This window comes from Doryrhamphus excisus, linkage group LG13 (assembly GCF_037039965.1).
Source record: "Doryrhamphus excisus strain RoL-2023G ecotype Guam linkage group LG13, RoL_Dexc_Guam_v1.1, whole genome shotgun sequence".
Lineage (NCBI taxonomy): Eukaryota > Metazoa > Chordata > Actinopteri > Syngnathiformes > Syngnathidae > Doryrhamphus > Doryrhamphus excisus.
Genome location: NC_136369.1, coordinates 16,795,744 through 16,809,610, shown reverse-complemented (window position 1 = coordinate 16,809,610; position 13,867 = coordinate 16,795,744). Strand labels below are relative to the sequence as shown.

Below are 13,867 nucleotides of genomic sequence, written 5' to 3'. Positions count from 1 at the left end.
AAGGCCTTGACTGTGGCACCTCTATTACTGTAAATCAGTGTAAGACTACTTTATGTACTGCAGGGGAAAACTGGCTTTATAGGGGTTGACGATGGAGGTGGCCAAAGGATTAATAGCCCATTTCACACAGCATGTAAAAAGCCAGCATTTTCCCACCTTTTTTTTTGCATATCACAAGACAGGATGAAGCTGACGTAATGCCACACTTCGAAGTGTGTGTCGAGTAATCGAGTGGGTACTTCCACGAAGTGTGTACCGAGGTTTGATTCATTGGAGGGATTAGGGTCCGGAATTGATGACGTCCGAAGCCTCGTAGCCCGGCTGTACCATGTGACGGATTCGGGAAAAGGTTCAGAATTTTCCGCGATGTTTGCCCGTCACTCAGCGATATAAACCCCTCAGGCTTAAACATTAACATGTGGGGTTATGTTAGTTTTTAGACGTATTGAACTCTTTTAGATGTATTGAAAATGAACCACAGCTTCACAGTGATGACAGCACTCATGCAGCCCCCTCACCGTGATGCTTCAAACAATAACAGCTGTGTGTTGAGTCATTTTCAGTGGAAACTACACTTGTGTTGTCGTTTCACAAGATATAAAATAGGGCTGCACAGTAATCCCTCGTTTATCACGGTTAAGTTGTTCCAAATCCCACTGTGATAAGTGAATTTCTGTAAAGTAGGGTTTCTAGAAATTCATTCATTTTCTACCGCTTATCCTCACGAGGGTCGCGGAGGGTGCTGGAGCCTATCCCAGCTGTCTTTGGGCAAGAGGCGGGGTACACCCTGGACTGGTCTCGCCAGCCAATCACAGGGCACATATAGACAAACAACCATTCACACTCACATTCATACCTATGGACAATTTGGAGTCGCCAATTAACCTAGCATGTTTTTGGAATGTGGGAGGAAACCGGAGTAGTGGAATTGAACTCGGGTCTCCTAACTGTGAGGCCTGTACACTAACCACTCATCCACCGTGCAGCCTCTTTATCAATCATTCATTCATTCATTTTCTACTGCTTTTCCTCACGAGGGTCGCGGGGGTGCTGGAGCCTATGTCAGCTGTCTTTGGGCGAGAGGCTGGGTACACACTGGACTGGTGGCCAGCCAATCACAGGGCACATATAGACAAACAACCATTCACACTCACATTCATACCTATGGACAATTTGGAGTGGCTAATTAACCTAGCATGTTTTTTGGAATGTGGGAGGAAACCGGAGTACCCGGAGAAAACCCACGCATGCACGGGGAGAACATGCAAACTCCACACAGAGATAACCAAGGGTGGAATTGAACCCTGGTCTCCTAGCTGTGAGGTCTGTGCGCTAACCACTTGACCGCCGTGCCGCCCAGATTAATCATTTGGTTATACAATTTTTTGTAGTACATAATAAAAGAGCCAAAACAGATGAGTGTGAAAACGTGAGGGTGCATAAAACTAGTATTTTGCAGAAAATCATTTTTTTAGAGAACGGAGCAGGGGTTCTTAGGGGTTCTTTGAAGGGAGGCTTACTGTGCCAGACTTTGAAAAACCTGGAGTGCCTTCTATGCATGTGAATATGGAGCTGACTCTGTCTTCTGGTTCCAAATGAAGGCTTTTTTTGGGGGGGGGGGTTAGAATGGATTCTGGTGTCAGATTTTTACTACCTGCCCTTAGGCAACTCAGAGCAGAACTTCACCTCTGGCATATATCAAACATAGAAGAACACCTTTTAGAAACAAGCATCGTAAAAAAAGACAGCTAAGTGGATGGATGGCGATGGTGGCACTTGAGTCTTTGTTTAATTCCTCAAGCCTCAAGGGTAAATTTAATTACACCCCTCTGTTTTCACACTTGAATAGACACATGCATACATATAAGAGGGGGGTAAACATGTAGGGGAATCTGTGCCTTACCCAAGGGCACATCAGTGTTTTCACAAGCATTTTCCAGATATTGGTACTTACTGGGTATTACTCTGTTTTGGTATATTTGACACAATACACAATTACAGGTGTAAGTACCAGCAGGTACTCACTCCCATGACTCAAATTCTCTGCCCAATTCTGGGGCAAAAATACACGACTTTTAGCTGTTTGGTGATGGTCGGAGAGGTCGAAGGTGCAAATTGGCAGCCATGTTTCCATCAGACTACTACAGGTCGTTGTGTGTACAGGTCTTATAAAATGCATTTCTGCCACATTAGTCACGTTTATATAAGGAGTTTTTCTCGTTCCGAATGACTTTTCCGAAAACAATGGTATACATGGAAAGGAATATTCCAATCTCTTGTCTACATGCGCCGCTATAATGAAAAAGAATAGTCAATGGGGCATGCCCAGTAAAACGTAAACATCAACATCACGTGATACCGACTTCTTTGAGTTTTTCTTTCACTTGTTGGAATAACTCCGTATTGCGATTTTTTACGTTCGTGCAGTCTTGAAATTAAGTTCGGATCAGAAAAAAAACTCCAGTGCCGATTGCTCGCCTCCGTTTTTAAAAACCGAAGAACGTCTCGAGCTGCGTGTTACGTCAAATTCAATCTTGCTAATATTTTATAATTAAACTCGGTACATGTTTTTTATAGATATATATTTTTCTTTTTTTAATAAAACTGGACTTATGAATGGCGTATAGAAGGGTTTAGATTCTGTTCCACAGATGGCGCTAATGCACACGAAAGCTGCTTACCAACCGCCAATAAACAACAGAAGAAGAAAAACACCACGAAAGAAGAACGCAACCGTTTGAGCGGGTACAAAATACCTCAATCGGATTCCGGATAAAGGAATATCCGATTATATGTTCATTGGGATTGGCACTTTTCTTTCGGAACGATTAAATTATTTCAGTTTGAGCAAATAAACCGAATGCAATTGGAATATTTGGGTCCATGTAAACGTGGCTATTGTTGCTGTTTTGTTGTCAGTGATTACTATATGCTCACAATACACTATTGGTACAAAAATAACAACATCTTAAGGTAGGTTTGCGTGCTTCTACCTAATTAAAAAATTGATAATATTTTTGAAAAAAACACTTAGTTGTTGGTAACAGCATTAAATAATTTTCCATGTATTTGTTGATGTAACTATAATGTCTTGGTAGCAACATGGCCGTCTAGACTGATTTCCAACTGTCCTCCTCGTTGAGGTGAATGTTGTGTTTGAGGACAAGCAAAGCTGGGACAAACAATCCATAATCTGTTAAAGGTCGTGTTGTGTTTTGTTTTCCCTAAAGCTTTATGTCGGGTGCATGAGATCAACCGCAGGTAAACACTGCCTTGGGTTTACTATGCTAATGGCCGCCTTCTTGCTGTATTTACCCTCTCCTCATATAGTCCTTCCATGCCAAGGTCAAAGCATCTTACATGAGGGGATGCAGGGAGGTCAGTGCGGTGTAATGAATTACATCACCTACCAAAGGCGGGCCATATTCTTCCCCAATCAATATAATGTTTCTTTATAGCAGCAGTAGGCCATTTTGTCTTTGACATAATGAATATTGATGTCCCTCTATTAAATTAATTAAACATATTTTAGAATTTGCTGCTCCAGTTGTACTTTATATTGCTCATAATTAGGCTTTGAAGTTCCAAAGTAGTGTGTTTTTTTTTGGGTCTGGGAAGCATCGCCGCGGTTGTAGTAAAAGTGGGTTCATGCACAGTTCACAATGGAGATTGTTGTAACACTTGCTAACCCGGTTTGTGTGTGAAACATGTCAGTGTTTTTTTTTGCAAGCTAATGAGTGACAGCCCATAGAGAGTACAACCGATGTTTTTCCTCCGCTGACTGAGTAATCGTGTTATTTTGGTGTCGGAATTGTGTTTTGCTGCAGGGGAACGTTTATCAGATTATCGCTCAATCGAGAAGTATCTTGGTAAAAGAACGTGATTGGTTGTGTTCTATAATATACATTATATTGGACTGTGATATTTTGACTTTGCTAAGACGTATTGAAAATGAACCACAGCTTCACAGTGATGGCAGCACTCATGCAGCCCCACATAGTGATGCTTCAGACAATAACAGCTATGTGTTGAGTCATTTTTAGTGGAAACTACACTTGTGTTGTTGTTTGACAAGATATAAAATAGGGCTGCACAGTAATCCCTCGTTTATCACTGTTAAGTGGTCCCAGATCTGACTGTGATAAGTGAATTTCTGTAAAGTAGGGTTTCTAGAAATTGAATATTTATCCATTCATTCATTTTCTACCGCTTATCCTGGGGGTGCTAGAGCCTATCCCAGCTGTCTTTGGGCGAGAGGCGGGGTACACCCTGGACTGGTGGCCAGCCAATCACAGGGCACATAAAGACAAACAACCATTCACACTCACATTCATACCTATGGACAATTTGGAGTCGCTAATTAACCTAGCATGTTTTTGGAATGTGGGAGGAAACCGGAATACCCGGAGAAAACCCACGCATGTACGGGAGAACATGCAAACTCCACACAGAGATAGCCGACGGTGGAATTGAACCCGGGTCTCTTAGCTGTGAGGTCTACGCGCTAACCACTTGACCACCGTGCAGCCCAGAAATTGAATATTTTCATCGAAAATATGTTTATAATCTTCTAAATTTGGTTTGAACATAATTAGAGCCCTCTAGACATGAAGTAACAACCCTATAGTCACCTTTGCACATGTACTACCCTATTGAGCAGACATGTGTGTCGCTATTATGTGTACCCAAGGGGAGTACAGTGAGTGCTAAACGGGGCGTTCAGAGTTTCGGATTCTGGTGTTTTGGTTATTTTAAGTCGAACTATACAACTTCAGAGGTGTCACTTTTCAGGGATTTGTTTGTTGGCCTTGAATGTTTCAAACAGATGCTCTAAGGAAGACATTGTGTTTCCTGTTCAATGAATGAACGTCTGGCATCCGTACAACGAGCAAATGAAGCGGACTGGCTGTCAAAGTGGAGATGAAAATACCATCTTTAGGGAATCTGTTTGCAATTTAATCGCAATCTCGCGCTGTAATGCTGAATATGCCTCACTTATGCAAATTCCTGTCTACTTTGTGAGGCTGCCGTTGCCGCCACGCTGACGGCGGAATCGATCCCGGTGCAATTACAGCTCGTTAGGAGCGAGGTGAAAGCTCATTAATGGAAGATGGATGTGGAGATTGGTTTGGAATGGTGCCCGTATGCCTTTAGATGATGGAACAAAAACCCCCACAGGTGATGAGAAATGTGCTAGCTAAAGGACACATCAGCAGTAGATCAGCGTTCTGACACCGGTAATAGCGTTATGGCGGTATAACACGAGTTGGGCTCCTTTCTTGGACTTGCAACATGCAGCATGGCTGCTCGGATTCCACAAGCAGAGCTATTTTCTGCACACTGCAGTTCCGAGCCATGCTCTATTGTTCCTCAGCCTATAAGACGAGCTTTGGATTAGAGACGGAGCGAGTGCACCCGGAGTTCAGATGGCTGCTGGAGGAAGAACGTGAACGTGAGTGAATGAGACTAAAAGGAAAGGAAAGACAAGCCAGCCGTGTCAGTGAATGCCACATTTCAGGATACATAACCTTCCTGTGTGGTCAGGAGGGAGGAGTGTGATGACACACGGACATGATGAATCGTCACTTCTTGGCCTCAGCCGAATTGGGGTCAACAGCCCATTAATGGTGATGGTGGCCACCAGCAACAGACGAGCCTCACCTTGGCCCTGGAGCCTTCACTTTAACTGCTCTCGTACACCGACGCTGTGGAACATGCAAAGCGGAACGCCGACCGTTCAGTCATGCCGGTTGACTTCCGATTTGTGGTCGTGTAATTCCATCATGCGTGGGTTTTCTCCGGGTACTCCGGTTTCCTCCCACATTCCAAAAACATGCTAGGTTAATTGGTGACTCCAAATTGTCCGTAGGTATGAATGTGAGTGTGAATGGTTGTTTGTCTATATGTGCCCTGTGATTGGCTGACCACCAGTCCAGGGTGTACCCCGCCTCTCGCCCGAAGACAGCTGGGATAGGCTAAAATTTTACTTTATTTTTGTTTTATTGAACAGTGGTTGAATTCTCTTTTGCTCGTGTATGATTGAATAGGGCTGCACGGCGGACGGGTGGTTAGCGTGCAGGCCTCACAGCTAGGAGACCCAAGTTCGATTCCACCCTCGGGCATCTCTGTGTGGAGTTTGCATGTTCTCCCCATGCATGTGTGGGTTTTCTCCGGGTACTCCGGTTTCCTCCCACATTCCAAAAACATGCTAGGTTAATTAGCGACTCCAAATTGTCCATAGGTATGAATGTGAGTGTGAATGGTTGTTTGTCTATATGTGCCCTGTGATTGGCTGGCGACCAGTCTAGGGTGTACCCCGCCTCTCGCCTGAGGACAGCTAGGATAGGCTCCAGCACCCCCCCCCCCCGCGACCCTCGTGAGGATAAGCGGTAGAAAATGAATGAATGTACCAATATGAGTTTACAATGGGAAAAAATGACAAATAATTTTTTTTTTCCCCATAATGCATTGCATCTGCCTGAGGGAGCTGCAATGACATCAGCCTCCCTCTGGGCTCTCGTGCTCCTCAGGCAGCATTGTAGCCCCTCGGCAGCCCTGTGATTGGCTGGCGAGCAGTCCAGGGTGTACACCACCTCTCACCCGGAGACAGCTGGGATAGGCTCCAGCACCCCCCGCCACCCTCATGAGGATAAGCGGTAGAAAATGAATGAATGTACCAATATGAGTTTACGATGGGAAGAAATGACAAATATTTTTTTTTCCCCCATAATGCATTGCATCTGCCTGAGGGAGCTGCAATGACATCAGCCTCCCTCTGGGCTCTCGTGCTCCTCAGGCAGCATTGTAGCCCCTGGGCAGCCCTGTGATTGGCTGGCGAGCAGTCCAGGATGTACCCCGCCTCTTGCCCTGAAGACAGCTGGGATAGGCTCCAGCACCCCCGCCTGCCACTGTCGTGAGGATAAGCGGTAGAGAATGAATGAATGAATGAATAATTCCATCATCTTTAGAAAATCGTGTAATTGAATTCATCTGTTCCAGGGTCAAACTGTCTCCGTCAACATTGTCAATTTTTTTCAGTCAATGTAGCTGATATGCATGACGTCACACTTTTACATTTCTGTTATTCGTGATCAAAATGCTGAAAGCAATGTCAGCAATTCCGTGTCCAACATTGTCCGTGTCTCGGATTCGCTTTGTCTTACAGGCATCTTCTTATTTGCATGAGCTTCTTCTGGAGTTCAACATATTGTGTGCCTTGCAAATGGAAGAATTAATGAAGCCCGCTGTTGTTTGGCAGCATGTGGGACAACAGCAGGACCACATAGTAGCATGACTGATTCCTGCATGCGGGAAGTTGTGGTAACGGTGCATACCCGCTTTGCGTGTACTGTTGTGCACTAGTAGTAAATAAGTCATATGGGAGCGTGGTCAATTTAGTTTATACGTAAACAGAACTCAAACGGTCCTCGAACTAGTCTTCATGCATGATGAAAATAAATAAAGTATGCGACGATGCAAGTGTAAACACCGCTTTTAAGTGTTTACATTGAAATTTTCTAAGCATATGTTACGTTCAAATAGAATCCTAATTCCACACATCGACTGTATTATTTATAAGATATTATATAACCGAGCCCTAAAAGTCTGGTTCCTTTATGTCCACGGAGGCTTCATTCTATGTGGAGCATCCTTCACCTCATTACCTATGACTTCACTGTCACACTCGCTTTCCTTTTGTTTATTGTTGTGCATTGGAGAACTTGCATCACTTTCTTTTGTGTCTTTATCTATTGTCTCCCATCCCCAAGGCCTCCATTTCTTCTTCTTCTTCATCTTCTTTGTCACTTTGTCTCGCTCACTTTATCATCAGCGGTGACCTCCCTCTTGTTTTTATGCCTTTTGTGCTCGTTGTCTCAGTGGACTTATAGTCAGGGAATTAATCTATGTATGTGTCAGTGTGGCGTTGATAGGATGGAATTCTTTAGGATGTCTTTGTGTCCTGTGGCCATCTTGGGGATAGAGGGAATTGACACACAAGGCATACCCACACCCACTCAGGCATGTGATGAGCAGTTTTTTTTTTTTTAGTTCATTCATTCATTTTCTACCGCTTATCCTCACAAGTGTCGCGGGGGTTGCTGGAGCCTATCCCAGCAGTCTTCGGGCGAGAGGCGGGGTACACCCTGGACTGGTGGCCAGCCAATCACAGGGCACAGACGCACAGGTCTGTGGTTAGCGCACAGACCTCACAGCTAGGAGACCAGGGTTCAATTCCACCCTCGGCCATCTCTGTGTGGAGTTTGCATGTTGTCCCCGTGCATGCATGGGTTTTTTCCGGTACTTTTCCCACATTCCAAAAACATGCTAGGTTAATTGGCGACTCCAAATTGTCCATAGGTATGAATGTGAGTGTGAATGGTTGTTTGTCTATATGTGCCCTGTGATTGGCTGGCCACCAGTCCAGGGTGTACCCCGCCTCTCCCGCAAAGACAGCTGGGATAGGCTAAAATTTTACTTTATTTTAGTTTTATTGTACAGTGGTTGAATTCTCTTTTGCTCGTGTGTGATTGAAAAGGGCTGCACGGCGGACGGGTGATTACCGCACAGGCTTCACAGCTCGGAAACCCGAGCTCAATTCCACACTCTGCTATCGCTGTGTGGAATTTGCATGTTCTCCCCGTGCATGCGTGGGTTTTCTCCGGGTACTCCGGTTTCCTCCCACATTCCAAAAACATGCTAGGTTAATTGGCGACTCCAAATTGTCCATAGGTATGAATGTGAGTGTGAATGGTTGTTTGTCTATATGTGCCCTGTGATTGGCTGGCGACCGGTCCAGGGTGTATTAATACAACTGAATTGTAGTGGCAGTATGGAGGCTTGACAAGCACAGTGTGAGGAAAGCAACATGGAGAACAAACACCATACTTCCTTGTTCTGTCTGTGGGTGGTTAACAGAGTCACAGCAGCAAACAGACACCAAAAAAAAAAACGTTAGTGCGACATATTGTTTCTAAATATAAAGTGCCAATTTAACCTTGTGTCTTTTTATGCCGTCATAAAGCTACGAGACATGGCAGCAAGATCCACTAAATCCAATGGAGGGCTTGTTTCCTTTAGTATTCTGTATGCGAAGCCTCTTCATGGCGCCGGAAAGACAGTCAACAGCGAGGCCGCCACGGGTCAAGGAGCAAACACCTTTCCTTGTCGGCCAGATGCCTGACTGACACATTACATGTGGGCGCACCCCCGTCCACCCCTGTCCACCCCCGTCCACTATAATATAACTCCTATGACCCTGTCCCCACTGCACTGATATGCACAATTGCAGCAAAAGGAAACTTGCTGCTTGTTTCCTGCCCTGCAGCTACTTCTAACTCCACACTTCACATCTTAATTATATCATTTTTATAGCATTCAGTGGGCGTTTTAGCAGCAGTACTGAGGGCATGGATATTAATGTGTGGCGGGGGGGACTGATGCGCCTGGCTGCAATTGAATGTGTTATCAGTTAATTTAGCCAGCTTGGCAGGATATTATCACTATCATTTGTGTATTTTCATGCACACGTCGCCAGTGGCTTTATATTTATTTAATTTAATTAATGACATTGCGGTGCTGTAGTAAAGACAACATAAATCCATGTAAGTTGAGACCAACGCCAACTTTAAATTACTGGAATGAAAAATACCTTAACTTTGCAGTCATAGTCAAATCAAGCTGTTGCTTGACATGATATCGCTTCTGACCCACACGTATCTTAATGAGACAGCTTTTTTTTTAACAGGCTTCGCCACACATCTTAAAAAGTTCTGACAACTATCTGTCAGTCAGCTACCGAAGTGGGAGTTGCAGATTTGATTGTTTTGTTGTGGAAATATGGGCTAATAACTATAAAAGCAATCACTCACTAAATGTACTGCAAAAAAGGCCAGTAAGGATAATTCATAATGCCGCCTACAGAGAACACACTAACTCCTTATTTCTAAAATCACAAACACTTCAACTTGCTGAGATAGTTCATCATCAAACAGCTAAAATAATTCATGAGGCTAAAAATAACCAATTACCTAAAAATGTCATCCAATACTTCTCTACAAGAGAGGAGAAATATGATCTCTCTGGAAAGCAGGAAGTGAGCAAATGTAACAGTTACTGATTGTAAAAGTACCAGATGGAGGGGTAGGATTTAATAAGCTTTGCTTCTTCCTACTCCTTTTGGACATGTGGAACTGTGAACTTATTATGGGATGCATTCAATTGTAACCTGATGCATGTTGAAATGAAATAAAACCATTACTATTACATTTGTTCCTTGCATGGTGTTGCTGTGCTGTTTTAAAATGTGATGGTATTGTTAGCATTGTAGCTAACCTTCATGTTACGTTGTTGTATGTGATATATGGCATCTTATATGTTGGATAACATTTTTGGCAATATCAAACATTGTCACTCAGGCTTCATTTGACTGGCTGTGGCGTTACGGTCACATATTCGTGACTGCCTGTTATCACTGGAGTAACCCCCCCCCCCACGGATACACACACACACACATCCTTTCAGTGGCATTTAACAGATGGTTGTGACCAGTACTGCTGCACGGCTGCTGAAGCTTTAATGAAGCACCCTTTGTGGAGGTTTTTACGTTTTTTTTTTCGTTTTTTTTTTACAAGACTTGCAGCACTCCAGAACTTTCCAACTGACTAATCAGAATTTAACCACATGTGCCGCTTTCTTGAACCGTTTTAAAGGTAGAGGTTAATGCACAGCAAGGCGGCAACAGCACGGAAACAAGTATAGTGCGGGATCTGAACAGGAACCGTGGCATCCGGGTGGGTTTGTAGGAAGAGGGTGTGGCGTCTGAACTCTGACCTTAAACAGAGGCTTTGGGTCAAACGGGAGGATGTAGTGCCGGGGCTGTGTTGCAACTTGCAAGCCATTCGATGTCACGTCACTGTAATTTTCTTAGACAGATGTGTCCCCACCCAATGTAGCTAACAATGCAGCTAACATGCCTCAACAGGAGCTAATAGGAAGAAAGATGCATGAAGGGAAAGGAATTGGGTTGGCATTCATAATTCATTAATTAGTTTATATTGTTTGGTTATTTTGCACAAAGTTCTGGATGGATGTTATCTGGTTCTAATAACGGTGTAGATATATTCCTGTCCATCCTCCATGAACCCATTTTTCACAATATGAGGTACTCAAATCTCTCAAAATGATTAGTTTCATAGTTCAGCTTGTGTATTTTAATGTAAGGCTTCAGTTTTGAGCTACCATTAGTTTAATTATTGCAGTTAAAGCATCATTACGGTTTAAAAATGACCAATTATTCAATCATTTAATGCAGGGGTCTCAAACTCAATTTACCTGGGGGCCACTGGCGCTAGGGTCTGGGTCTCCCCCCCCCCCCCCCCCCAAAAAACGCATTTATTAAAAACAGAAAAATATACAAACTTTTTCAGTGCTTTGGTTCCAATTTTCCACAATAAAAGCTCTGATAAAACATTCCACTGTTCTCAAATATCTTAATTTTTATTTTTCTGCACAAAATAAGATGAAAAATAAATAAACAAATCAAGAATAAAGAAAATCAATCAGTAATAAATAAATATAATAATAATAATAAAACGGCAAATAATAAAAACTTAAGAAACCACATATAGTTGGCGGGTAGACAAATTATTTTTTTTTCAGATTAAAATGAACAAAGCATTATTAGAGCCCTGTAGACATGACAAAACACGACTATAGTCACATTTATACTCTTTTTATTTACAACATATTGCGCAACTGCAGGGTCTTGAGACACATGCTAACTCGCAAACTAGAGAGCTAACGACCTAAACGGTAGCCTTCAAGTTATTTCCTTTAAACTTAAATAGCCAAAAACTTACCACTTCCACACGGATAGGGAGGATAACTATTAACAGTTATTTAACCTTTAACATGAACATTAATCAAACGTAATAATTTTTTCTTGGTACATGATACCTGCACTAACATTAAACTTTCATATCAAGGCGGGGGCCTCAAACTAGTGTCCTGCGGGCCACATTTGGCACGCGGGCCGCGTGTTTGAGACCCCTGATTTAACGTGTACTTCAAGTAACAGAACCATCCAATTGTCTTTGTACCTCGGAGGCACTTTCAATCCATTTTCAAAGTGTGCGTCCAATTAAAAGCTTCCTCCGTTGGTATCATCTCTTTTGCGTCTGTTCCACTCTTCCACAGCTATTTGCTTCTCAGCAGGGGAGCTTGGACCTCGACATTGCCGGGGCTCTCGTAATACCACGCATATTAACAGCTAGATCAAAGAGTGTGAGTTTGCCTAATACGGGATTACGTGGAGACATGCAACTCGGCAGCTTCACCTCACTCCACCTCTACTCCACTGCACTCCCAACGCCACCGCAGCGCCTGCCGCTAGCTAGCTCCATTAGGCTCCTCAAACGTGGTGCTCATTTTTTCTACAAGCGCTCCCATGGGCTAAGAGGCAATTATGCAGCAGTGTGGCATAATATTTCATTTTCTTCACATCCGTGTTGGCCGCTAACGGCTTCATGAAGAATAGGATAGGCTGCTAACAACTTGGACTGAGCAGAGAGAGGCGGAGAGGGCAAGTTCTCAAGGGCACGGTGGTTCATTAGGAGTATCGCATCACGGAGGATGAAAGGGTAGGAGTGCATACAAGTTTGGGTCAGGTGGCATTGAGGTGATATGCAACATGGATATTAACATATAGGAGAACATAATATTCAGGGAATTGTTGTAGGAGACATGTAGTGATTCATGCGTTGGTCCTAGCGCCACTGCACTGTAGCGTTTTTGCATCCTTGTTATAACTGTCGTCTTTATGCTATTTCCTTCTCCTTTATGTAACGAACATAGGATTCATTTATTCCGTGTTCGATCGTAGGTCCTGTTACCACTAAACAGAAGAACATAATATTCAGGGAATTGTTGTAGGAGACAAGTTCCGTGTGTATAGGCTCCATCCCTTGCAGTTAGCTCACTTATTATGAAGGGTGTAGAAATCGGATACATGTTTACACTGTTGGTAGTTGTTAGCTAGCTGCAGGGATGCAACTATTCTGCAGTAACAAATCTAAGTAGGACACTGTGTTCCCACCTAGCGCCACTGCGCTGTAGCGTTTTTGCATCCTTGTTATAACTTACTGCTGCTGTCGTCTTTATGCTATTTTCCTCCTCCTTTATGTAACAAACATACGATTCATTTATTCCGTAATGGCACCTTAGAGCTAGAACTTAGAACTCATTCAGCCTGTCCAGAAGCCCAACTTTTTGTGCAATGGTTAGCATCTTCCTGTTTTAAGGCTATAAAACCCCTCACCAGGCATTAATATTTTCTCTTGTTAAAAACCATTTTAATGATCAATCTACTGTACGAGGTTGGAAATGATTAATAGTGATTCATGGGTTTGTCCTAGCGCCACTGCGCTGTAGCGTTTTTGCATCCTTGTTATAACTTACTGCTGCTGTCGTCTTTTTCCTCCTCCTGATTTGTTTATTCTGTAATGTCACCTTATAACTACGTAACTTCTACCCCTCACCTTAATAGCGATTCATGTGTTCGTCCTAGCGCCACTGCACTGTAGCGTTTTTGCATCCTTGTTATACATAACTTACTGCTGCTGTCGTCTTTATGCTATTTTCCTCCTCCTTTATGTAATGAACATAGGAATCATTTATTCCGTGTTCGTTCGTGGGCCCTGTTACCATAAACAGAAGAACATAATATTCAGGAAATTGTTGTCGGAGACAAGTTCAGTGTGTATAGGCTCCATCCCTTGCAGTTAGCTCACATAGTATGAAGGGTGTAGAAATCGGATACATGGACAGTCATAAAGTCATATCAACGTTCTTTGAAAAAAGGCACAGGAGG

At 43.3% G+C, this 13,867-nt stretch overlaps 1 protein-coding gene across 4 annotated transcripts in view; it reads left to right on the top strand.

Annotated features, from left to right (window-relative positions):
* The window catches only part of shf (Src homology 2 domain containing F), a 115,635-nt gene that overhangs the window by 74,718 nt on the left and 27,050 nt on the right, over window positions 1-13,867 (top strand). The window lies entirely within an intron of this gene.